At 36.8% G+C, this 24,523-nt stretch overlaps 1 protein-coding gene across 1 annotated transcript in view; it reads right to left on the bottom strand.

Moving 5' to 3' along the window:
- Nucleotides 1-7,601: 7,601 nt before the first annotated feature.
- The window catches only part of LOC124361403, a 36,387-nt gene continuing 19,465 nt past the window's right edge, over nucleotides 7,602-24,523 (bottom strand). Inside the window, exon 2 of the transcript XR_006922300.1 lies at nucleotides 7,602-7,685. The gene's annotated coding sequence lies outside the window, so the exon portion shown is untranslated. The remainder of the gene's footprint in view (nucleotides 7,686-24,523) is intronic.

The raw sequence follows: 24,523 nt of genomic DNA, 5'->3' as shown, positions 1-24,523 counted from the left end.
CAATGTTTAAGGATGAATATGTTGGTGTTACAATCACCTCCCTATGGGGTAGGATCTTTTTCTCCTTCGGCCTTCTAAGATTTTGAGCCTGGTACGGGACATGGGTTTCTGTGAAAAATTTCTATAAAGTCATTATGTTTTAATATGATCGATAATGTTGATTATTTTATGATCAGGAGAATACTGTAACACCTGGTTTTGACTACCGAGCGTTCCTAAGTAAGTGCTTCCTTAACTTTCAATAGGGATGAAAATTCTCAGAAAGACCTTATGATTGTTTTGCGGCATTGCTGAGATTAGGATCTATGGTATACAGTTAGAATGCGTAAAAGGCCTCCGCAGATTAGAAGAAAAAGAGAGTTTCAACCAATTACCTTCTAGCAATGGAAGTCATTAACATTGCATAATAAGTTGGATAAATTGAAAAGCAACAAATTTGAGATTTTTATCGGCAATGGAAGATCCAGACTAAAACTATGAAGAAGTAATTAAATATAAACATGAACAAGCCAGCGAAGACAGCGTTGGCATTGCAAGAATTCTAAAGAGAGAATCTGTGCAGGAGGTGAAGAAACTGAGCTGCAAATAGACTTGGCAACTCGCGAGAGGCGTGATCTGTCGCCACGACATGCTTCCACACTGCAAGGTTTACATGAACTCTTCATTCAGCTCCAAGGAGCCTTCTTTAAGTCAGTCTATTTTGATTCATTCTGTTACTTGGCATGACGTCTACTACAATTCAATGTCTGGGAATAATATCGTTATAAATTCGTTTGTCTCGAAGCAATGTAACTATGATAAAGGCAAAACTAAAATATGGGAACTTTTCCCATGCCCTTGAACTAGTATATTAATTATAATTCATAATTAACAGTTATTATTCTAGATTTACTTTTTTATTCAATGTTCTTATAGTCCAATTTAATTGCTCGACTTTCTTTATCAATTTTAAATCGATATATGTTTAAAAGTCATCAAAGGCTGTTATTTAAAACAAACCCGAGGGTTTCATCTATATGTATAAAAATGAATGTTTGTGTGTTTGTCCTTTATAGACTCAGAAACTATTTGACCAACCATTATAAAAATTTGTATGTATATGTATTTTTCCACGTAGAATGTTTATATCCTATACCCATTGATGTAACTCACCACCAGGAGTCGCTGCAAAATATATAAGTTATCAAAGCGCCTCCACATTGTAAAATACAATTACGAGATAGTTGTGTATAATAACCACACACTATGTGAAGGCGCTAAGTTTTTATGGATATTTTTTTTTCAAATGAATTTCTATTTGGCCTTATAGCTTGAATGGTAGACCACATGTACGTTTAAAATGGCTATTAACTCATAATTAACAGTTATTATTCTAGATTTACTTTTTATACAATGTTCTTATAGTCCAATTTAATTGCTCGACTTTCTTTTTTCAATTTTAAATCGATATATGTATAAAAGTCATCAAAGACTGTTATTTAAAACAAACCCGAGGGTTTCATTTATATATATATAAAAATGAATGTTTGTGTATTCGTCCTTTATAGACTCAGAAACTATTTGACCGACCATTATGAAAATTTGTATGTATATGTATTTTTCCACGTAGAATGTTTATATATTATGCCCATTGATATAACTCACCACCACGAAGCGCTGCAAAATATATAAGTTATCAAAGCGCCTGCACATTGTAAAATACAATTACGAGATAGTTGTGTATAATAACCACACACTATGTGAAGGCGCTAAGTTTTTATGGATATTTGTTTTTCAAATGAATTTCTGTTTGGCCTTATAGCTTGAATGGTAGACCACTTTATTATTAAGTACATGTACGTTTAAAATGGCTATAAACATACAATTTTGGCAGATTTTCTTGATAATTTCAACAAGGTAAACTCTACATCGGCGTTGAGAATATAATTCACTTGAACCAGAAGTGCTCATACACGAGCAAAGCTTACAAAAAGCGTGCGAAGCCGCGGGGAACAGCTAGTTATTAATAAATGTAAGTACTGCAAAATATATGTTTTCGATCAAAATAATAATTATTCTACACATTATTCCTTTATAATGTTATGGATGGTAATGCTGACATTTATTATAATTTAATATCTACATTTCTTATCAATGGGGTTTTTATTTTTTTAATAGTATTTTTTTCACTATGTCTAAAGCTATATTTGGAATGATGTCCTCTTCAACGTTCGAGGCCTTTTTCTATTTTTGGTAAAACACCACATTTTCAGTCACAATGGTTAAGGAAGGGTTAGCCCCGATCATGTTAAAGGTTGCCTATTATATATAGATATTTTTACGTTCATCATATGATACTATTGAAGAAAAAACTTTTTAAATTTTTAAGGTTTTTTGTGGAAATTATTATATTGACATGTTTATGAAAACATACAAATATACATTTTTATGATATTTACAGATAATAAAAAACTTATTGCAGTGTCAAATTGGAAATTTAAGAATGAGAAACATTCCAAATCAGTGTCAAATATTAGCCACCAATGATCATTGGTTATTTATTATATTAACTTCTTTACTTGGATTTGATACTATGGATGGTACATTTTGTATACATTTTGCTTATTTAATAAGATCCGTAATCGTAGTAACTTTGATATTTTTACTGTTGTAGAAACTCTTTGAAAAAAAAAACAGGATGAACCAATTGGATTTCCATTTAAAATTAATTAAAATTTAGTTACCTATAATTAGTTCATATTCTAAAAGGCTGATATGGCAAAGGAAATTTAAAGTTAAATGGCGCTTCGTTAGGAGGAAATAATGTTTAATGACTTGAGCTGAAGTTGAGCCGTATTTCACCGGCCTCGCGTGTTCCCTCCAGCGCTTCTACGGAGATATATTGCTGAGTCTGCCGCTTCTTACTTAAAAATGTGCTGACCACCTTAAGAGTGGTGCTTCTGTTACATGTGTATTTATCCAGCTTGGTATTGGAGCCAAGGTTTATGTTAATCGTTTTAATATTAAACGTTTTCTTACATTTTTTAATTCTTTAAATACGAAAAAATATTGTAAACCTTTACTTTATAAACTAGAAATATTAACATGTTGCTATATTTTTTTAATACGGTACAACAGTTAGGAAATTACAACCCAAACTAGAGAAAAGATTATGAACTACAGTTTTGATTTCTATAGTGGTACTCTTCATTATGAGTTGATTTAACTATATTTATCGAGTAAACATAGCCGTGCAGCAATATATTTTTGGACAAAACATATTTCAAAAACACGACATTTTTGTTACTTCCACCAAACAATGTCTGATTTAAAACATAAGTAAGTCCATTAGAAAGTAACAATCAACACACTGAAAACAAAGCAGCATATTTACTAAACAAATCCAAGAGAAAACCACGTTTGGCAACTTTCCTCAACGATCGCACTTAAATTCAGTGCCGCACAACTTTTTCATTAATAAAATCACAAGTTTTTAACTTTTGTTTCAAAATTAGAGAATTTAAATTCGATCAAACAGTATGCTGCTTTATTAAATTTATTTTAACCATGATTATTTTTATTACGTCATAATTTATTTTTATTAATTTTTGTCAAGTAGTGCCTCACGTGCGTTTTCATTAAGTAAGAAAGAAAGAAAGAAAGAAACTTTATTTCTCACAAATAAAAATTACAGATACGATTTTTATAAAATTTTACAAACTAACCAAAAAACATTACATTTACTTACACATAAACAATACATACATATGCAACTAAAACTACTATAACACTATCACTATGAGAAATAAAGAGAAAAACTCCAAGGCAAAGCCTGTTTGGAGTAATAAATATCATAAAATTAACAGAAAACTAGCAGCTTTACGAACAGTACAGTAATATTTTAGTAAAACTTATTTATTTTTTACTCTACATGAAGTTCGTGATAAACACAACTAAATTAATAAAAAATCTTAACTATACATAAAATAATCAACTAAGCCTAAATGTAAAAAATTAAACAAATAAACATGGAGAACACAATGAACACAACCAGAACATAAATTAAATTATGCATTATTATCATTATTGGAAACAGATTACAAGGAAGGGAAAAAATCTCATTTTAAACATTAATTTTAAAAAGTACTTCTTCAATATCCTTCATTGACAATAGCCACTTTTTAAGCTGTTTTAGAAAAATATTAATTGAATACTGACTCTTTATATGCTGTGGTAACAGATTAAAAAGTTTTGGTGCTAAATAAATAAAAGTTTTTGTAAAGAAAGTATTTGAAGGTTTTGGTACTAATGAGTCTTCTGCATTTCTTAATTTAAGTTTAAATTTATTTGTTGACTTATGATTTTTGCTTCTCAAGAAAAATATTTTTAAAACTTTAAAAACAAACATATATCTTAACGGAAGTACCATCCCTTTGTTCTGTATCTAAATATTTTGAATGATGACCTCTAAAAAATTACTCTTAGACCGAATCGCGAGAACTTATGCAGTTATTCTTCCTCTTCTGATTAACTTGTACGACACGATTCGTATTTAAGATATTGTTAGGTTGTCAGTGCTAATTTCGGTAGATATCGAAATGTGAGGGTATCAGAAGAGATGAAAAGTATGAAAAGAAACATTTTTAACATCTACTTTTTCCAATTTATTAAATAAATTTATTATCAAAACACGTTAAAAATCTATATTTAGTAACGTATATAAATGTTAAATCAGCGTCTTAGCTTTTGAACTTGGTCAGCTGCAGCTTAAATCCATTTTCTCTATTTCTCTATATATGTTTCTTTCGGGTCTGCAGATCTAGTGGCAGAGTTTAATATGTGTCCGGCTAAGAGTAATATAAAGTAAGAAAAATTTTTGTTTAATATTTTAAATCCATTTGATGATCTTAGTTTTTTTTATCTGACCCAATATTAAAGTGTCTGACGACTAGGCGACACGCAGAAATACGATAAAGATTTCCACATGCCTAAATTAGAAGAAGCTGAAAAATAGAGCTTTTCTCTTTCATTCATTAGTACTGCAAAGAAACAAATATTCTCTCTGCCACAGCAATATATTAGAAATAATATAGACCAATGCACCTTAAAAATGGATACAATATCAATGCTTAAGAAAACACTTGATATTGTTAAATCCGTAATTTTAGTTTCTACTTAATTTCATAAAAAGTTCTGATTTGTGATCAAAATCTGTTTAGATGCTCTTTTCCCCAATAATTATACTAAGCCTTGTGCCTATAATCAAGAGTGGCGGCCGGACCTTGAGGGTAGTCCCAAAATCCGTGCCCCTTAATAATGAAGAGGGTTAGAGTTCGTTATCTTTCAAAAACATATAAATGTCGTTTTATTCTTTGTATCGCCGTTCATAACAACTTTTCTACTTTACAATAATAAAAAAGTTTATTGCTAAAGTGGTAGCTACATTTATAACATGAGCTGTGTGTAAAACCTCGGCCTTTATCCCATACTTGTAGTGATCTTGTGCTTCTCAGATTGAGCTATTCACTCGCTTCAACCACAAAATTTGTCAAATTGCTGGCATTCTGGTAAGAGTGCTGGCAAATTCGTCATTCTTTGTTCTACGCTTACGGTCCTTCTCGTCCAATATTATGGCTCAAGACGAGGAAATATTTTTGAAGTTTGCATTTTACAAAACTACTCTAGTCGCAGCATTTGTATGGTTATATCAAATAATAATATAATAGCGGTAAATGTAATTGTGACAGGCATTATATACATAATATAACTATTTTAGGAAGAATTGATTCAATGTCAATGTTTATTTCGTCGTAATCTTAGTGCGGTTTCTGGAATCTGCCGCTTTGACAGACATAACACCTTTAATCTGGAGTCATGTTCGTCTGAAGATATTAAAAAAAATGGTGACGAAGAAGCTCAAATAAACGCTTTAATTTTTTCGACATCGCAAACACGTAGACTACAAACTATAACGTATTATTTGGTATAATAACTATACCAAATAACTATAAAGTATTCTCATTGTCTCAAAATTGTACTGCGATGATTTAAACACGATCTCTAAGTGTGCTGGAGCAATCGACATAATAACACATAACATAGCTATAGTGAACGTGAGTTGAAGCCAAACTTTTCGTAGACATTATGTATTTATAAATATTCTATAATGATTAATTTTAATAATACAGTTAATGTATTGAATGTTTTATGTTTCCCTAATAAACAATTGGAATACGGAAAAGTGCACAATCACATCTATCAGAGATAAAGTTACTTGCTTTACTATCAACGTTTCAATAATATATTCCTATTTTCCTGGAGATTTTACATGCTTAAAGTTTAAAATATTTATAGTTCGTTGACATGTAGAATGTTTTAATAAAAACTAGATTCTTAAAAGTTATCAATTCTGAAAAGAGTACAGTATATACTTACTGTATTTCTAGAACTGTTTAGTATTCCTACAACTGTAAGCCGATACTGTAAACTTTTACTAGTTCTAGCCCAATTAAGAAAACAACGATTTCCCATTGGTTTGTAGTGAACTTATTTAATCTATTTAACTAAGTTACTTGATTTGTCCCAGTTTTAAAATCAGAGTTTTATTGTTTGTTAGATTTGCTTTAACGTAATTACTTCAACTCATCTTATGTTTTAACATGTCTGAAGCGTATAACAATCTACAAGCATTGATTTTTGACATATTTCTTTATAACATTTATTATATTACAAAAAATATAGTTTACCTGTTTATTTAGATATCATACTGTTGCTATAATGATGTTTATTATATATATTATATTTATACAATTTATTAAAATGCGTGATAATAAAGTTCTTTTTATTAAGAATAAAATGTCGCAAATCATTTGTATCACATTCCTGAATTCATATTTGAAGAAAAAGCATACGGATTACATCGTCTGCAATAACTAGAAGACTTCGCTGACATATACTATGTCAATAGCTTTATTGGATTTAATCATTATACAGTCTTATAGTCATTTTTATAATTTATTTTTACACTTTTGAATTTATTGTATCAGATTCAATACAAGTAAAAAATAAGTTTTCAATTTAGTCAGTTTTATAATATCTTGAACTTTTAGTGTTTAAAATCCAACATATTTTTCATTTAAAAGAAACAAGCTAAGTAAAACCTTACTGCAAAACATGAATGTCAACACAACTCACAATACTACCAGCCGTATTGCCCGGTGAAACACACAAGTTCCATTTAAGAAATTACTTAAGCCTCTCTGGAGACTCACATTTTCTACTCAAAATACACAGCCGCTAAGAGAGGAACCAAGTCAACGCCAAGTTTTCATTTGCATACATGCGAGGCTTGGTTCAACGACATAAAATTTATTGTACTAAACTATTTTGTGACTAAAATTTCACCAATATCATGGAAGTATTTGGTTGTTTATAAATCGTGCAGAATAATATTTAACAAATAAAAATGTGCAAAAAACCGTTATGTAAAATTTTGCTATCTACATTTTTAAATGGCTTTAGCTAGTAGATATTGACGCAAAGGGATAAAAATAAAGTGGCCACCTATTTTGTAAAAACCCAAAATAGAAACACGTCGTGGAGTGACGTCAGATGTCCAAGATGCGTCCTGCTCCAGAGTAGATAAGTTATCTGCAGATACTGGCCCCGGCAGAGAGTCGTCCAGGATTTCTGTAATATCGTCAAACCTGCACAAGCAAGATTATTCATTGCTATATTCTTTCGTTTAAAAAGTATTAATACAATTCCTTAAATACATTTCTATTGGGCCATTAGATATTAGCGCACTATTGATACAAATCGATGATATGACATAAAATATATTTTGAAAAATATTTTTTTTTTATATTCAGCTCTAGCGGAATTATTTTAACTATATAAATCACTAGAATTTAATAAAAAAAACTATTAATATTAAAGTACATGCGTTTTACCTGTAGGAAATAACAACACGAATGATCTAACGCATCTGTGTATTTAATTTTAAATATTTATTGAAATCAAACAAACAATTTAAGCATATTGCTAAATCAATTTAATTTGGTATTACAAGTACCTATATTGGCAACGATAAAGTCAATTAACTTATTGAAAAAAATTATTAGAAAACTGTGTACAATCATTTTAGTTTTAACATGTGATACACTAACACAGCAACCTACTAAAATGAGTAATAGACTTGAAATTTCAAATCAGTCAACTCAGCGAAGTCTATTATACGACACGTGGTGATGATGCTTACTACTACCTTATGTATTAAGTAGACTAACAGTTATCATACTTTGAAAAAATTTATAATATTGTAAAATGCACATTGAAGCGTCAGGTTAGTGTTGAGGTTCTCCTTGAATATAAAGTGGATGGTAGCTCGAATTTATTTAAAGTTATCACTCAAGGAGCTGAAAATAATTTATTTACATCTGTCCTGTCCACACGCTATCTTGATAACCGACTTAACTATATACTTTGAACGAAGCATTATTCGAATCTAGGTAATATCGAATTCGATGATAAGGCACGTCACTACAAGGGATTTGCCTGAACTTAAACAAAGCCTATATCTCTTGGTATAACCTGGAGAATAGATTGTGACACAAATTTTGCTTGGTTGCAATTAAGGCTTCTTGCAAAATGCCCTTTTGCATGTCTGTTTTTGGCAAAACATTTCGATATGTGGTAGTTTTTCATGCAACTTCAGTAACATCTGATATTCCTTTGTTTAAACTTAGTTATTTACGATGGTTTGAAAGGATAACAGGATGTACGACATTTTCGATCGCTATAGGTTATAAAAGGTATAACACATTATTTCGAGGATTGAAATCTATCCTCTTCGTCAGGTAGGGGAGGTATTAATACAAACAGAAGGAAAAGAAAAGGGTTCAAACACAGCCAAAAGCTGCCTGACGTCCAGTCCAGACGTTGTCACTGCACAGGATGCAAGTCTCGAGGGCAAATCACAAGTGTGAGGATCACAATCACAAATCACACTAGTACAGGCTATAGTGGGTATTAAATGCAACAAGTATCCCACTGTAGGAGATCTTAATACCTCCCCCATCTGACGAAGAGGATATATTCCTATCCTCGAAACGTTGCGTTATATCTTTTATAACCTATAACAATGCAAATGTTTGAAATCTTGTTATCCTCCTGAAAATACCTGTTACTTGACTTAGTGTCAGGAGTACTCTTACCATATATACAATAATGAAAGATCCAGTACTAACCTTATACAATGGTGGTTTAAACCGATAATTCAGCTAGACATTCTACTTACGTATTAAAAGTATATCAACAAAATTTTAAGTCAGTCAGTTTACTGGTGTACAATTTATTGTAAAAACTAATGGCTGAAGTATTGATAGTGTTAGAAAAACTAATTCCAATTAAGAATTTTAACTTAATGGTTTTAAAAGAAACTACTTTTTATAAATTTATTTTGAAACAAATACAAATTTATTACAATTTGTGGATTTGAAATAAATAATAAAGGCGCTAGGTATCGGTAGCCCGGGCATTGTATAAAAGAACTTGGTGATAAACGCTATGAACACTGAACAGTAAATGTTATAAATAGCTCAGACAGCCATCGTATCTCTGAGACTCCAAGTGAAGATTGAGTGAGCGAGAGAGCGTTATGTGTTCACGTCACGCCAGATGGATGTCCTGATATACATCCTCGATATCCGCGGTCTGGACCAATCAGAATCCGTGAATACTAATATCTAAGAAACATCTTGGCTGCCAAATATGTCGCTGTTGTTACGAGTTTCTTGTTTTATATCAAACCATTTACTTTATCAATTAATTTTTTTTTATTGAGAAACGTCTGTACTAAAGCTGCCTTTTGGTTTTGCCCCATTAAATGTAAAATTAAGATTGTATTCAGATATGCACTGTATAAAACATGTTTAGTTATTAATTAGTTGTATTTAAATACTGATGTTAAGATGTAATTATTGGTTTCTCAACTGCAATTTATGACAGATTTTTGCTTCTTTTCTCAACACGCTAACATTTTTTAAACTTACTGGCTGACTGTACCCAGGTATTCATTACTTCTTTGAATGAAGTTATTGACGATGGAAGGTTTGAAAGGGTAACAGGATTTCGGACATTTGCCATCGTTATAGGTTATAAAAGGTATAAAACAAATTTTTTAGTATTGGAGTCTATTCTCTTCGACAGGTATCGGAGGTATCAATACATACAAAACACGAACAGAAAGAAGTAAAACAAGGGGAAGAAAGGGTTCAAACATACCCAGAAGCTGCTAGAAGTCCAGCAGCTTGACAACGGCTGGATTGGATAGCAATTAAGTGACTAATTGAAAAACAAGTGGGACTATATATAAAAGTAATTACATTTAACAAGTTTGACGCTTACAAATAAAGAACTAATGCTACAACCTATACCCTGTTGTAAATAAGGGAATTGTGTACAAAACTGCAGCTAGGTGATAGTAACTAAAAAATATTTAATTGGGAAGAGGTTGGTGTGCTTAGAGGAAGTCATCCACAGAATTTCGAATAAATTATATTTTCAACAACTGTTGTTAGATTGTAAACATATTTAGTGGAGTAAATGTTCAAAAACAAGTAGAAGGGATACAGGAAAATTTATTTTTTTCAACAGTGTTCAGATGCAAAATTATATAGGGTTAAAGAGTTCTATACCATTCCCTAGTACTTTTTTCCAAAGGAGCGTATAAAGTAGTAGTTTAGTCCCTATTTATAGGAAACAAAAGCCTTTTTAGCTCTCGAGGAAAAGGTGGACAAAAGTCAATTCAAATTACCTTTCCTGTGATAGATTTTCACTTTACGGTTAAGCCACAGTTATATCACGAAGCTCTATGCAGATATCATTAACCTTTCGATATTAACACTGTGCAAAAAATATATCAAAATTTAATGTTAAATTGCGGTATAACGAAATGATATATCAAATTTATAATTTTGACTCATTTCACGTATCAGTCCCAACTCATTCAGGCGATTTCAAAGTTGCTACTGGCAATGTATGAATGTAATAATTATTAAATATTATATTTAAATTTATTCCCTAAATACTTAAGTTTAATACATTCCTAGAGTAGTGATGGACTGACAGATCTACGCGTACACCACGTAGCAATACAAATAGTTAACATACATGTTGGATCTATGTTAGATAAAGTGAACAAACGACCGAGTACCATACATTAGCTGGAAGCCTGGGGTGTGCTGTAATGTCGTTACCTACAATGCTGGGAACTTTTATTGGCTGAATTTCCAACATTAAGGTGGAAAAATCATATTTGGGTTTGGAAATGTTTATGATAATTTCGTACTTGTTTAGGACACTGTATCTGAATTCATAAAAAGTACAGCTAAAATGTTTTAATATGTGATATTAAGGACATTTAAAATAGGACATTTTGTAATCATCCTAAATAAAAACTGCTGAACAAAAGACGTGAAATTATTGCAGTATGTACATGAGTTATTGACATGTTTTTCGTACATTTACATTAACGGAAATAAAACTGTGTATACATAAAATAATATATCCTCTGATGGAAAAACGTAAAACTTGGGTATAAAACACGATACATGACTCTTGGAAGTCATGTAATACAATGAAAAAAACTAACACGTATACAAACACGGACCTTTCACTCATGTTAGTAATTACGTACAGCCAACAGAGCGCGCTGTTGATTCGCTGTGTATTGGCAATGGTAGTTCGTAGATCTGGCCGATAGAATGCGCCGTGAACCGGCTACTGGGATACTTCTGTGCCTCAGTATCTTCTTTTTTCTGCGTGTTTTATCATGTGGAAAAAAACTAATATCGGCCATCGAAACGTCGTTTTCCAGTCAAATATATTTCAACTAACCATAAAGTATGCCCGAAACATTATCGTTATCATTGAACCAACCTCAGCTGCATTAAATTTTAAAAAAAGGATTGAAAATGCAAAAGTATTTGATTCATTGCAAATTACAATTTACCATGTGGAGAAACGGCGCTTTAAAGCTTTTTGGGATCCAGTAGGGGGCCTCCCAGAACCAATGGCTTCAACAATTTAGTAATGTTTTTTTCGTTTGAAACTCGCTGACTGCAAATAAAAAGTCCATTTTATAGTTTCAAATTAAGATCTAAGAATATAGAAAGCAACGTAACCTTAGAGAAAATCAGGTATTAATTCTCCGCTTTTACCGGTTGTTCAATATTACATTTATGATGGTTTTATAGTGAAACACTGGTTTGTTTGCGACCCAATGTTATATAGTCCGTAATATCGATTATTTACCGACTGGTAGACCTACAAAACGTACTGATCACTATCAGAAAAACCGTAAAACGGTTATTGTTCACGTATTACAAAATAACTATAAAGTTCCTATTTTAACTTGTTAGACATTCATAAAATAGTCAAAATAAATTGCATTAAAATGATTAGTTTCATCAGAAACTGTGGAATGGATGTGCAGTCTTCACCCCTTTAGGCCATATGCAAATCGACATAAACTACAACATTGTACCTTACCTACGAAGATTTTTTCCTCAATACTTTCAACTTAGCCTACATAAAATTCTGATGATGGATAAACGCTAACGATTTATTCAACTAAACAATTTTGAACTTCCCATTGGATTGGAGACATTAAATTACACTCGCTATTCAAAAAAGTCAGAAACAAAAACTAAAAAATGTACAAAATGATGCATTTATAATGCAAATGCGCTCGTATATCTAATTACAATACCTAGTTTTAAATATTAAGAAGCACATTTAAACGAAACATAGTACGCGTCACTTCACTTGCGTCATTCATACAGATCTTGACAGTCTAGCTAATGAATACACCACAGTGAATAGCTTTGTTCCGTTTGCTGAATAATTTCTACTCCATATGAGTGGAAATTATATCGTTATACATGCTTTGTTTCTATGAGCTGTGTTTGTTTCCGAAAATGTGACTCGTACTTTTACTAAGAAATAACTAAACTATGTTGTTTCTTCTCTTGAATTGTCAGTCTTTTACATTTTACTCTTAACAATTTTAGTCACATGAAGTAAATATTGGATAGTTTTAGTAAGTGGAAATGTATTTATGTTTGAACACATTGAACTCTTTTTGCCCTACACGTCCAGAAGGATCAAATCATACACAGATTTAGAACTCATTATGAACTTTACCTGATCATATCACTCAAGTAAACATAAACATTTAGGTTTTTTGGAACCTAATATACTGAATAGTGTATAGCCACAAGTTAATAGGTGTAATGTAGTGCTATAGCTAGTTGATTCACCGAACTATAGAAGGTCTTTGAATTTTGACTAAAAAATTTTAGCTCCAGTTCACCTTCCTTTTATTGCAGCGTTTGGTATTTAACGTTGTCTCAGACTTGACTCCTGGAGTCATGTTCGTCTGAAGAAATTCAAAGAAAGCTGACGACGAAGAAGGTCAAAACGAAACATTTACATCGTTTCGACATCAGAGAAACCTATAAATTGGTGAGGTGGTAGTCTCATTGTCTCATCAGGTACACAATTGAGTAAACTTCAATTTGATAGACACGAGCTCTAAGCACGGTGGAGCAACCTATTTTTCAACACATAACGTAGGAAGGGTTGATTCAACTGAATTTTGAGTTTAGCTCTAGTCTGAGACAATGTCAGGTACCGGACGCTGCAATAAAAATAAGGTGAACTGGAGCTAAACTCAAAACTCAATTGAATCAACCCTTCAACCATAACTAAGTTACGTGTAGTAGGATTTTGTATATCCTTCCGGCAAGCCTAGTTCTCGGAATGAACAATGATTAACAAAGGCTGTTGAAATTACATTTGCATTGTCATTAGTCTTCATTTAAAACGTGAAATTAATTGAGACTATTTCATTATTTAGATTGGATTTCTAGTTTCAAATATCCAAGAGGCTTTAATAATTCAATGGTGCTACGAATGAATTTTTGTTTCGATCTGTATATATCTATCAAAACCAAAAGCACAACTATAAATAAACTTTATGTGCTTAATATAAACTAATGCATAATCTGTCAGTTGCTTATACCAATAAAGAAAATCATGTATTAAATATTTGGTTTGGCTATTTGCATAATTATTTCTTACTAACCTATTGACCAAACCTTGAGGAAAATGCGTCTAACTTTATATAGTAAAACGACTACACTGAATTTATTCATTTTTAATTCTTTTTTAGCTATAAACTGCCCTAAAAACATTCTTATAAACTTATATTTTTTTAAAGTTTATAAAAATGTTAAAATTTATATTAAACGTATTACACAGATTTTGTTGTGATGTGGGTAATTAAATGAAATTATTGCTCGTTTACATTAATTGTTAACCCCGTCAAGCATTCATTTGATGTTAGTTTAAATTCATGATATGTACGCTATTAATATTTATATCGTAGTTACAGATCTTCAAGTAACAATTCAAATGTTTCAGTGATTATTTACTTAATATCGCTGCATATATTGCTAATAGGATAATTAAAAAGCTGGCAATAACTTTATTTACTCTCTAATTGTAAGATCACAAATCCGAGCTTGGTAGAGATTCCTAAACAAATATAATAAACTATATAATATACTCAATCAATCAAGATTCCAATTTCTAATATAAAGGATTAAGAAAGGAATACACAATCACTAAACATAAGAAACAACCATTAAACTCGTATAGAAAATTACGGTGTAATAGTCAGTTTGCTTACTTTATTTATTCTGTAATATGTCGTTGGCATCATGGTTAGCCATATGAACAATGCAGAAATATTCGATAACGCTAAGCCCAATCCCATGGAGTGACATGCATCATCATCAAACAGTGTTGCCTATGTAGATGAACCTTTATGCAAACTTCAACTCTATAGGCAAGTTCGTTTTCGATATAAAGTTTGGATAGAAAGACAAACTGACAGAAATTAAATTTTTTCTAGCCTCCCAAATGATAGGCTTAGCTGAAATCAGCCAATAAATAAAACATTGTTTTTGGAGTTATTAGCAAATGCAACAGTATTATAAAAAACTTAATATCACAGTTATTAGGGAGAAAGAAAAGCCCTTAAACATTATCACGCTCTACATTTGCATTATCAACTTACTCTGAAAAGCGTTCGAGTCACTTTATTTATTCCTGAACAATTTCCGACTACACTTTCCTGTCATATTGTAACTTTCCGGTGCCAATATTTGAACTCGAAACCTCACTACTTCACCGGTGTCCGCCACATACGAGTTCTGGATATTGAACCATACAAAAGTTATACAAAAGTAAATAAGCGTTAGTGAGACCCAAATTTCATTACAGCCTATCTATCTACATGCATCTTGAGAACGAACTAATTCGTAGATTTGACATTCTACACGAGCTTTAATTTCTATCTAGTTCTAAGAAACCTCGAATTCGATTGTGGTGCATGTCACATGGGATTTGTCTGATCGATAGCGAACATTATTACATCAGTCTTATGGGTAACCATGATGGCAACGATAATATCGCAGAATAAATAGATTTAAAAAAAAACTTAGTACGATCATATAGCATTTTAAAAAGTGACACAAAAGTACAAAAGTGCGAACAAGTCAAAAGAGTTCTTTTGCAGACCATAAATTTTACAGAAAACTTTATTTCTACATAGACTAGGGATGTAAACATTTTCTTTCTGTTAATTTGTCCTTAGAACATCTCAGGTTTGGAATGAGCTATATCCTAGATATTTATCAAGCATATCTACAATTAATTATAAGTGTTTGATATTCTACCTTGTTACAAATACTAAAAAATAAAAACAATTGCATTAAAGTGTGTTTTCTTTTTAGAGTTTTAGTGTTTATTTAAGTTGTTATTAAGTGTATCACTCCAAACTCAGGGGTCCTTTGCAATGGTTTCAAAATTTTCAGCAAACTGGGAATGGATTAAATATAAGTTCAATATTTGTTTAAACAATATCAACTTTTAGTTCATCTATATTTATCAGAATTAGAAGTAACGATTAAATTGTACCCCCTCCAAGGGTTCATAATACTGGTCCTGGAAATTCGATTAAATAAATATCTCAAAAATTTCATAACCAAAAACCACTATATTTTGCACATATTTTTTACCACACTTCTTAGTGGTAAAATAAACACAGAGGTGATCACAGTGTTACGTTTACTGATCGTTTAACTTATTAACTCAGTAATTCGGAAGAGAGTAATCATGTAAATGTATTTGAAAAATAACCATTTATCTCAGGAATCCTTGAAGCGCAATTTAAACACCAGTTGTGTTCATTTGCTGGAAAGAAGTCATAAATAAATTCAAAATACTGAAAGAGCGACATAGGCCTTTAAGTTTAGCAGGTTTCGTATTAAATTTTACAACATCCAAACTTATCCTTTTACTGCATATCACTTTATTTCCAAATAGAGTGTTTTACCCTTTGACATATTAAATTTTACAATATCCAAACTTTTACTTCGTCTGCATATCATTTTATTTTTAAAGTGTTTTATTCTTTGACAATTATTAGTCAACTATGCCAGATTAAACATCACAGATGATAAATATTTGTATAACATACATCAGATATCCCTAAATTATCAAGTTTAAATGGAATAGTTTAAATCTAAAAAGACTTTGTGAAGAAAGAATTAAGTTTCAACAAGATTGTTGTCGTATCGAGTTGAACTCAACATGAATGTAACTTCATGACAAAAGTTTCGATAAATTTAAAACTTAGTTGAAAGTTTATCTGTCCATTGAAATGAGGTTTGAACAAATATAAACGGCTGTGATTTGGTAGGTTTTCTTTAGTAAGTTTTATAAATTCATAAACATTTGTTAGTATATTTAAGATTCATAATTTATTCCACAATTATTATTTCAAAACCAATTGAGTTTACAAGAGTATTGTACGGTGACCGTTATAATAATAAACTCGAAATGAGTGTCTGTGAACGTGAAGTAGGATGATAGCAAGTGTAATGCCTCTGGTATGCAAATCGGAGGCACGGATGTTGTCCAGACACAGGCTCCCGGATGTCGTCTATTTCGGGGCTCGTGATTTTCGATCAGTGAACGAGAAGTAGGATGATGGCAAGTGTATTGCCTCTGGTATGGAAATCGGAGGTACGGATGTTGTCCAGACACAGGCTCCCGGATGTCGTCTATTTCGGGGCTCGTGATTGTCGATCAGTGAACGAGAAGTAGGATGATGGCAAGTGTATTGCCTCTGGTATGGAAATCGGAGGTACGGATGTTGTCCAGACACAGGCTCCCGGATGTCGTCTATTTCGGGGCTCGTGATTGTCGATCAGTGAACGTGAAGTAGGATGATAGCAAGTGTAATGCCTCTGGTATGCAAATCGGAGGCACGGATGTTGTCCAGACACAGGCTCCCGGATGTCGTCTATTTCGGGGCTCGTGATTTTCGATCAGTGAACGAGAAGTAGGATGATGGCAAGTGTATTGCCTCTGGTATGGAAATCGGAGGTACGGATGTTGTCCAGATACAGGCTCCCGGATGTCGTCTATTTCGGGGCTCGTGATTGTCGATCAGTGAACGAGAAGTAGGATGATGGCAAGTGTATTGCCTCTGGTATGGAAATCGGAGGTCCGAATGTTGTCCAGACACAGGCTCCCGGATGTCGTCTATTTCGGGGCTCGTGATTGTCGATCAGTGTCATCATGTAGTGATGATGGCAAGTGTATTGCCTCTGGTATGGAAATCGGACGTCCGACGGATGTTGTCCAGACACAGGCTCCCGGATGTCGTCTATTTCGGGGCTTATGATTGTCGATCAGTGAACAAGAAGTATGATGATGGCAAGTGTATTGCCTCTGGTATGGAAATCGGAGGTACGGATGTTGTCCAGACACAGGCTCCCGGATGTCGTCTATTTCGGGGCTTGTGATTGTCGATCAGTGAACAAGAAGTATGATGATGGCAAGTGTATTGCCTCTGGTATGGAAATCGCAGGTACGGATGTTGTCCATACACAGGCTCCCGGATGTCGTCTATTTCGGGACTTGTGATTGTCGATCAGTGAACAAGAAGTATGATGATGGCAAGTGTATTGCCTCTGGTATGGAAATCGCAGGTACGGATGTTGTCCAGACACAGGCTCCCGGATGTCGTCTATTTCGGGGCTCGTGATTGTCGATCAGTGAACGAGAAGTAGGATGATGGCAAGTGTATTGCCTCTGGTATGGAAATCGGAGGTACGGATGTTGTCCAGACACAGGCTCCCGGATGTCGTCTATTTCGGGGCTCGTGATTGTCGATTAGTGAACGTGAAGTAGGATGATAGCAAGTGTAATGCCTCTGGTATGCAAATCGGAGGCACGGATGTTGTCCAGACACAGGCTCCCGGATGTCGTCTATTTCGGGGCTCGTGATTTTCGATCAGTGAACGAGAAGTAGGATGATGGCAAGTGTATTGCCTCTGGTATGGAAATCGGAGGTACGGATGTTGTCCAGATACAGGCTCCCGGATGTCGTCTGTTTCGGGGCTCGTGATTTTCGATCAGTGAACGAGAAGTAGGATGATGGCAAGTGTATTGCCTTTGGTATGGAAATCGGAGGTCCGAATGTTGTCCAGACACAGGCTCCCGGATGTCATCTATTTCGGGGCTTGTGATTGTCGATCAGTGAACAAGAAGAATGATGATGGCAAGTGTATTGCCTCTGGTATGGAAATCGCAGGTACGGATGTTGTCCAGACACAGGCTCCCGGATGTCGTCTATTTCGGGGCTCGTGATTGTCGATCAGTGAACGAGAAGTAGGATGATGGCAAGTGTATTGCCTCTGGTATGGAAATCGGAGGTACGGATGTTGTCCAGACACAGGCTCCCGGATGTCGTCTATTTCGGGGCTCGTGATTGTCGATCAGTGAACGAGAAGTAGGATGATGGCAAGTGTATTGCCTCTGGTATGGAAATCGGACGTCCGAATGTTGTCCAGACACAGGCTCCCGGATGTCATCTATTTCGGGGCTTATAATTGTCGATCAGTGAACAAGAAGTATGATGATGGCAAGTGTATTGCCTCTGGTATGGAAATCGGAGGTACGGATGTTGTCCAGATACAGGCTCCCGGATGTCGTCTATTTCGGGGCTTGTGATTGTCGATCAGTGAACAAGAAGTATGATGATGGCAAGTGTATTGCCTCTGGTATGGAAATCGCAGGTACGGATGTTGTCCATACACAGGCTCCCGGATGTCGTCTATTTCGGAGCTTGTGATTGTCGATCAGTGAACAAGAAGTATGATGATGGCAAGTGTATTGCCTCTGGTATGGAAATCGGAGGTCCGAATGTTGTCCAGACACAGGCTCCCGGATGTCATCTATTTCGGGGCTTGTGATTGTCGATCAGTGAACAAGAAGTATGATGATGGCAAGTGTATTGCCTCTGGTATGGAAATCGCAGGTACGGATGTTGTCCAGACACAGGCTCCCGGATGTCGTCTATTTCGGGGCTCGTGATTTTCGATCAGTGAACGAGAAGTAGGATGATGGCAAGTGTATTGCCTCTGGTATGGAAATCGGAGGTACGGATGTTGTCCAGACACAGGCTCCCGGATGTCGTCTATTTCGTTGCTCGTGATTGTCGATCAGTGAACGAGAAGTAGGATGATGGCAAGTGTATTGCCTCTAGTATGGAAATCGGACGTCCGAATGTTGTCCAGACACAGGCTCCTGGATGTCATCTATTTCGGGGCTTATGATTGTCGATCAGTGAACAAGAAGTATGATGATGGCAAGTGTATTGCCTCTGGTATGGAAATCGCAGGTACGGATGTTGTCCATACACAGGCTCCCGGATGTCGTCTATTTCGGGGCTTGTGAATGTCGATCAGTGAACAAGAAGTATGATGATGGCAAGTGTATTGCCTCTAATATGGAAATCGCAGGTACGGATGTTGTCCAGACACAGGCTCCCGGATGTCGCCTATTTCGGGGCTCGTGATTGTCGATCAGTGAACGAGAAGTAGGATGATGGCAAGTGTATTGCCTCTGGTATGGAAATCGCAGGTACGGATGTTGTCCAGACACAGGCTCCCGGATGTCGTCTATTTCGGGGCTCGTGATTGTCGATCAGTGAACGAGAAGTAGGATGATGGCAAGTGTATTGCCTCTGGTATGGAAATCGGAGGTACGGATGTTGTCCAGACACAGGCTCCCGGATGTCGTCTATTTCGGGGCTCGTGATTGTCGATCAGTGAACGAGAAGTAGGATGATGGCAAGTGTATTGCCTCTGGTATGGAAATCGGAGGTACGGATGTTGTCCAGACACAGGCTCCCGGATGTCGTCTATTTCGGGGCTCGTGATTGTCGATCAGTGAACGAGAAGTAGGATGATGGCAAGTGTATTGCCTCTGGTATGGAAATCGGAGGTACGGATGTTGTCCAGACACAGGCTCCCGGATGTCGTCTATTTCGGGGCTCGTGATTGTCGATCAGTGAACGAGAAGTAGGATGATGGCAAGTGTATTGCCTCTGGTATGGAAATCGGAGGTACGGATGTTGTCCAGACACAGGCTCCCGGATGTCGTCTATTTCGGGGCTCGTGATTGTCGATCAGTGAACGAGAAGTAGGATGATGGCAAGTGTATTGCCTCTGGTATGGAAATCGCAGGTACGGATGTTGTCCATACACAGGCTCCCGGATGTCGTCTATTTCGGGGCTTGTGATTGTCGATCAGTGAACAAGAAGTATGATGATGGCAAGTGTATTGCCTCTGGTATGGAAATCGCAGGTACGGATGTTGTCCAGACACAGGCTCCCGGATGTCGTCTATTTCGGGGCTCGTGATTGTCGATCAGTGAACGAGAAGTAGGATGATGGCAAGTGTATTGCCTCTGGTATGGAAATCGGAGGTACGGATGTTGTCCAGACACAGGCTCCCGGATGTCGTCTATTTCGGGGCTCGTGATTGTCGATCAGTGAACGAGAAGTAGGATGATGGCAAGTGTATTGCCTCTGGTATGGAAATCGGAGGTACGGATGTTGTCCAGACACAGGCTCCCGGATGTCGTCTATTTCGGGGCTCGTGATTGTCGATCAGTGAACGAGAAGTAGGATGATGGCAAGTGTATTGCCTCTGGTATGGAAATCGGAGGTACGGATGTTGTCCAGACACAGGCTCCCGGATGTCGTCTATTTCGGGGCTTGTGATTGTCGATCAGTGAACAAGAAGTATGATGATGGCAAGTGTATTGCCTCTGGTATGGAAATCGCAGGTACGGATGTTGTCCATACACAGGCTCCCGGATGTCGTCTATTTCGGGGCTTGTGATTGTCGATCAGTGAACAAGAAGTATGATGATGGCAAGTGTATTGCCTCTGGTATGGAAATCGCAGGTACGGATGTTGTCCAGACACAGGCTCCCGGATGTCGTCTATTTCGGGGCTCGTGATTGTCGATCAGTGAACGAGAAGTAGGATGATGGCAAGTGTATTGCCTCTGGTATGGAAATCGGAGGTCCGAATGTTGTCCAGACACAGGCTCCCGGATGTCATCTATTTCGGGGCTTGTGATTGTCGATCAGTGAACAAGAAGTATGATGATGGCAAGTGTATTGCCTCTGGTATGGAAATCGCAGGTACGGATGTTGTCCAGACACAGGCTCCCGGATGTCGTCTATTTCGGGGCTCGTGATTGTCGATCAGTGAACGAGAAGTAGGATGATGGCAAGTGTATTGCCTCTGGTATGGAAATCGGAGGTACGGATGTTGTCCAGACACAGGCTCCCGGATGTCGTCTATTTCGTTGCTCGTGATTGTCGATCAGTGAACGAGAAGTAGGATGATGGCAAGTGTATTGCCTCTGGTATGGAAATCGGACGTCCGAATGTTGTCCAGACACAGGCTCCTGGATGTCATCTATTTCGGGGCTTATGATTGTCGATCAGTGAACAAGAAGTATGATGATGGCAAGTGTATTGCCTCTGGTATGGAAATCGCAGGTACGGATGTTGTCCATACACAGGCTCCCGGATGTCGTCTATTTCGGGGCTTGTGAATGTCGATCAGTGAACAAGAAGTATGATGATGGCAAGTGTATTGCCTCTAATATGGAAATCGCAGGTACGGATGTTGTCCAGACACAGGCTCCCGGATGTCGCCTATTTCGGGGCTCGTGATTGTCGATCAGTGAACGAGAAGTAGGATGATGGCAAGTGTATTGCCTCTGGTATGGAAATCGTAGGTCCGAATGTTGTCCAGACACAGGCTCCCGGATGTCATCTATTTCGGGGCTTGTGATTGTCGATCAGTGAACAAGAAGTATGATGATGGCAAGTGTATTGCCTCTGGTATGGAAATCGCAGGTACGGATGTTGTCCAGACACAGGCTCCCGGATGTCGTCTATTTCGGGGCTCGTGATTTTCGATCAGTGAACGAGAAGTAGGATGATGGCAAGTGTATTGCCTCTGGTATGGAAATCGGAGGTACAGATGTTGTCCAGACACAGGCTCCCGGATGTCGTCTATTTCGGGGCTCGTGATTGTCGATCAGTGAACGAGAAGTAGGATGATGGCAAGTGTATTGCCTCTGGTATGGAAATCGGAGGTACGGATGTTGTCCAGATACAGGCTCCCGGATGTCGTCTATTTCGGGGCTCGTGATTGTCGATCAGTGAACGAGAAGTAGGATGATGGCAAGTGTATTGCCTCTGGTATGGAAATCGGAGGTACGGATGTTGTCCAGACACAGGCTCCCGGATGTCGTCTATTTCGGGGCTCGTGATTGTCGATCAGTGAACGAGAAGTAGGATGATGGCAAGTGTATTGCCTCTGGTATGGAAATCGCAGGTACGGATGTTGTCCATACACAGGCTCCCGGATGTCGTCTATTTCGGGGCTTGTGATTGTCGATCAGTGAACAAGAAGTATGATGATGGCAAGTGTATTGCCTCTGGTATGGAAATCGCAGGTACGGATGTTGTCCAGACACAGGCTCCCGGATGTCGTCTATTTCGGGGCTCGTGATTGTCGATCAGTGAACGAGAAGTAGGATGATGGCAAGTGTATTGCTCTGGTATGGAAAATCGGAGGTACGGATGTTTGTCCAGACACAGGCTCCCGGATGTCGTCTATTTCGGGGCTCGCGTGTATTGTCGAATCAGTGAACGAGAGAGTAGGATGATGGCAAGTGTATTGCCTTCTGGTATGGGAATGGGACGTCCGAATGTTGTTCCAGACAACCAGGCTCCTGGATGTCATCTATTTCGGGGCTTATGATTGTCGATCAGTGAACAAGAAGTATGATGATGGCAAGTGTGATTGCCTTGGTATGGAAAATCGGGAGAGGTACGGTATGTGTTGTCCAAGACACAGGGCTCCCGGATGTCGTCTTATTTCGGGGCTTGTGATTGTCGATCAGTTGTACAAGAGTATGATGATGGCATGTGTAGTGCCTATGGTTATGGAAATCGCAGGTACGGATGTTTGTCCATTTACACAGGCTCCCGGATGTACGTTCATATTTCGGGGCGTGTGGAATGTTCGATCAGTGAAAAGAAGTTGATGATGGCAAGTGTATAGCCGCTGGTTTGGAAATCGCAGGCGGTACGGATGGTTGTACCAGACACTGGTCTCCCGGTTGTACGGCCTTTTGCGGGGGCTCGTGATTGTCGTTCATGGAACGAGATGTTGGTTGATGGCTAAGTGTTATTGCCTCTGGTTGGGAATTCGTTGGTCCGTATGTTGTACAAGTCTCAGGCTCCCGGATGTCATCTATTGTCGGGGCTGGGTGATGGGCGTGCAAGTGATTACACTGAAGGTATGATGATGGCAAGTGTATTGCCTTGGTATGGAAATCGCAGGTACGGATGTTGTCCAGACACAGGCTCCCGGATGTCGTTATTTCGGGGGCTCGTGATTGTCTGATCATGTGAACGAGAAGTAGGTGATGGCAAGTGTATTGCCTCTGGTATGGAATCGGACGGTTCGGATGTTGTCCTGACACAGGCTCCCGGATGTCGTCTATTTCGTTTGCTCGTGATTGTCGATCAACGTGAACGAGAAGTAGCGATGATTGCTAAGTGTATTCTGCCACTCTAGTATGGAAATCGGGAACGTCCGAAATGTTGTCCAGAACACGGCTCCTGGATGTCATCTATTTCGGGTTATGATTGTCGATCAATAGTGAACAAGAAGTAATGATGATGGCTAGTGTATTGCCTTGGTATGGAAATCGCCAGGTTCGGATGGTGACCCATACACAGGCTCCCGGATGTCGTCTATTTTCGGGGCTTGTGAATGTCGATCAGTGAACAAGGGAAGTATGATGATGGCATGTGTATTGCACTCCTTAATGGAAAATCGCAGGTACGGATGTTGTCCAGGAACAGGCTCGGATATTGTCGCCTATTTCGGAGGCTAGTGTTGGTCGATCGTGAACGAGAAGTAGGATGATGGCACGTGTATTTGCCTCTGGTATGGAAATCGTAGGTCCGAATGTTGTCCAGACACAGGCTCCGGATTTATGTCATCTATTCGGGGCTTGT

This window comes from Homalodisca vitripennis, chromosome 4 (genome assembly GCF_021130785.1).
Source record: "Homalodisca vitripennis isolate AUS2020 chromosome 4, UT_GWSS_2.1, whole genome shotgun sequence".
Classification (NCBI taxonomy): Eukaryota; Metazoa; Arthropoda; class Insecta; order Hemiptera; family Cicadellidae; genus Homalodisca; species Homalodisca vitripennis.
This window is presented reverse-complemented; position numbering and strand designations above follow the sequence as displayed.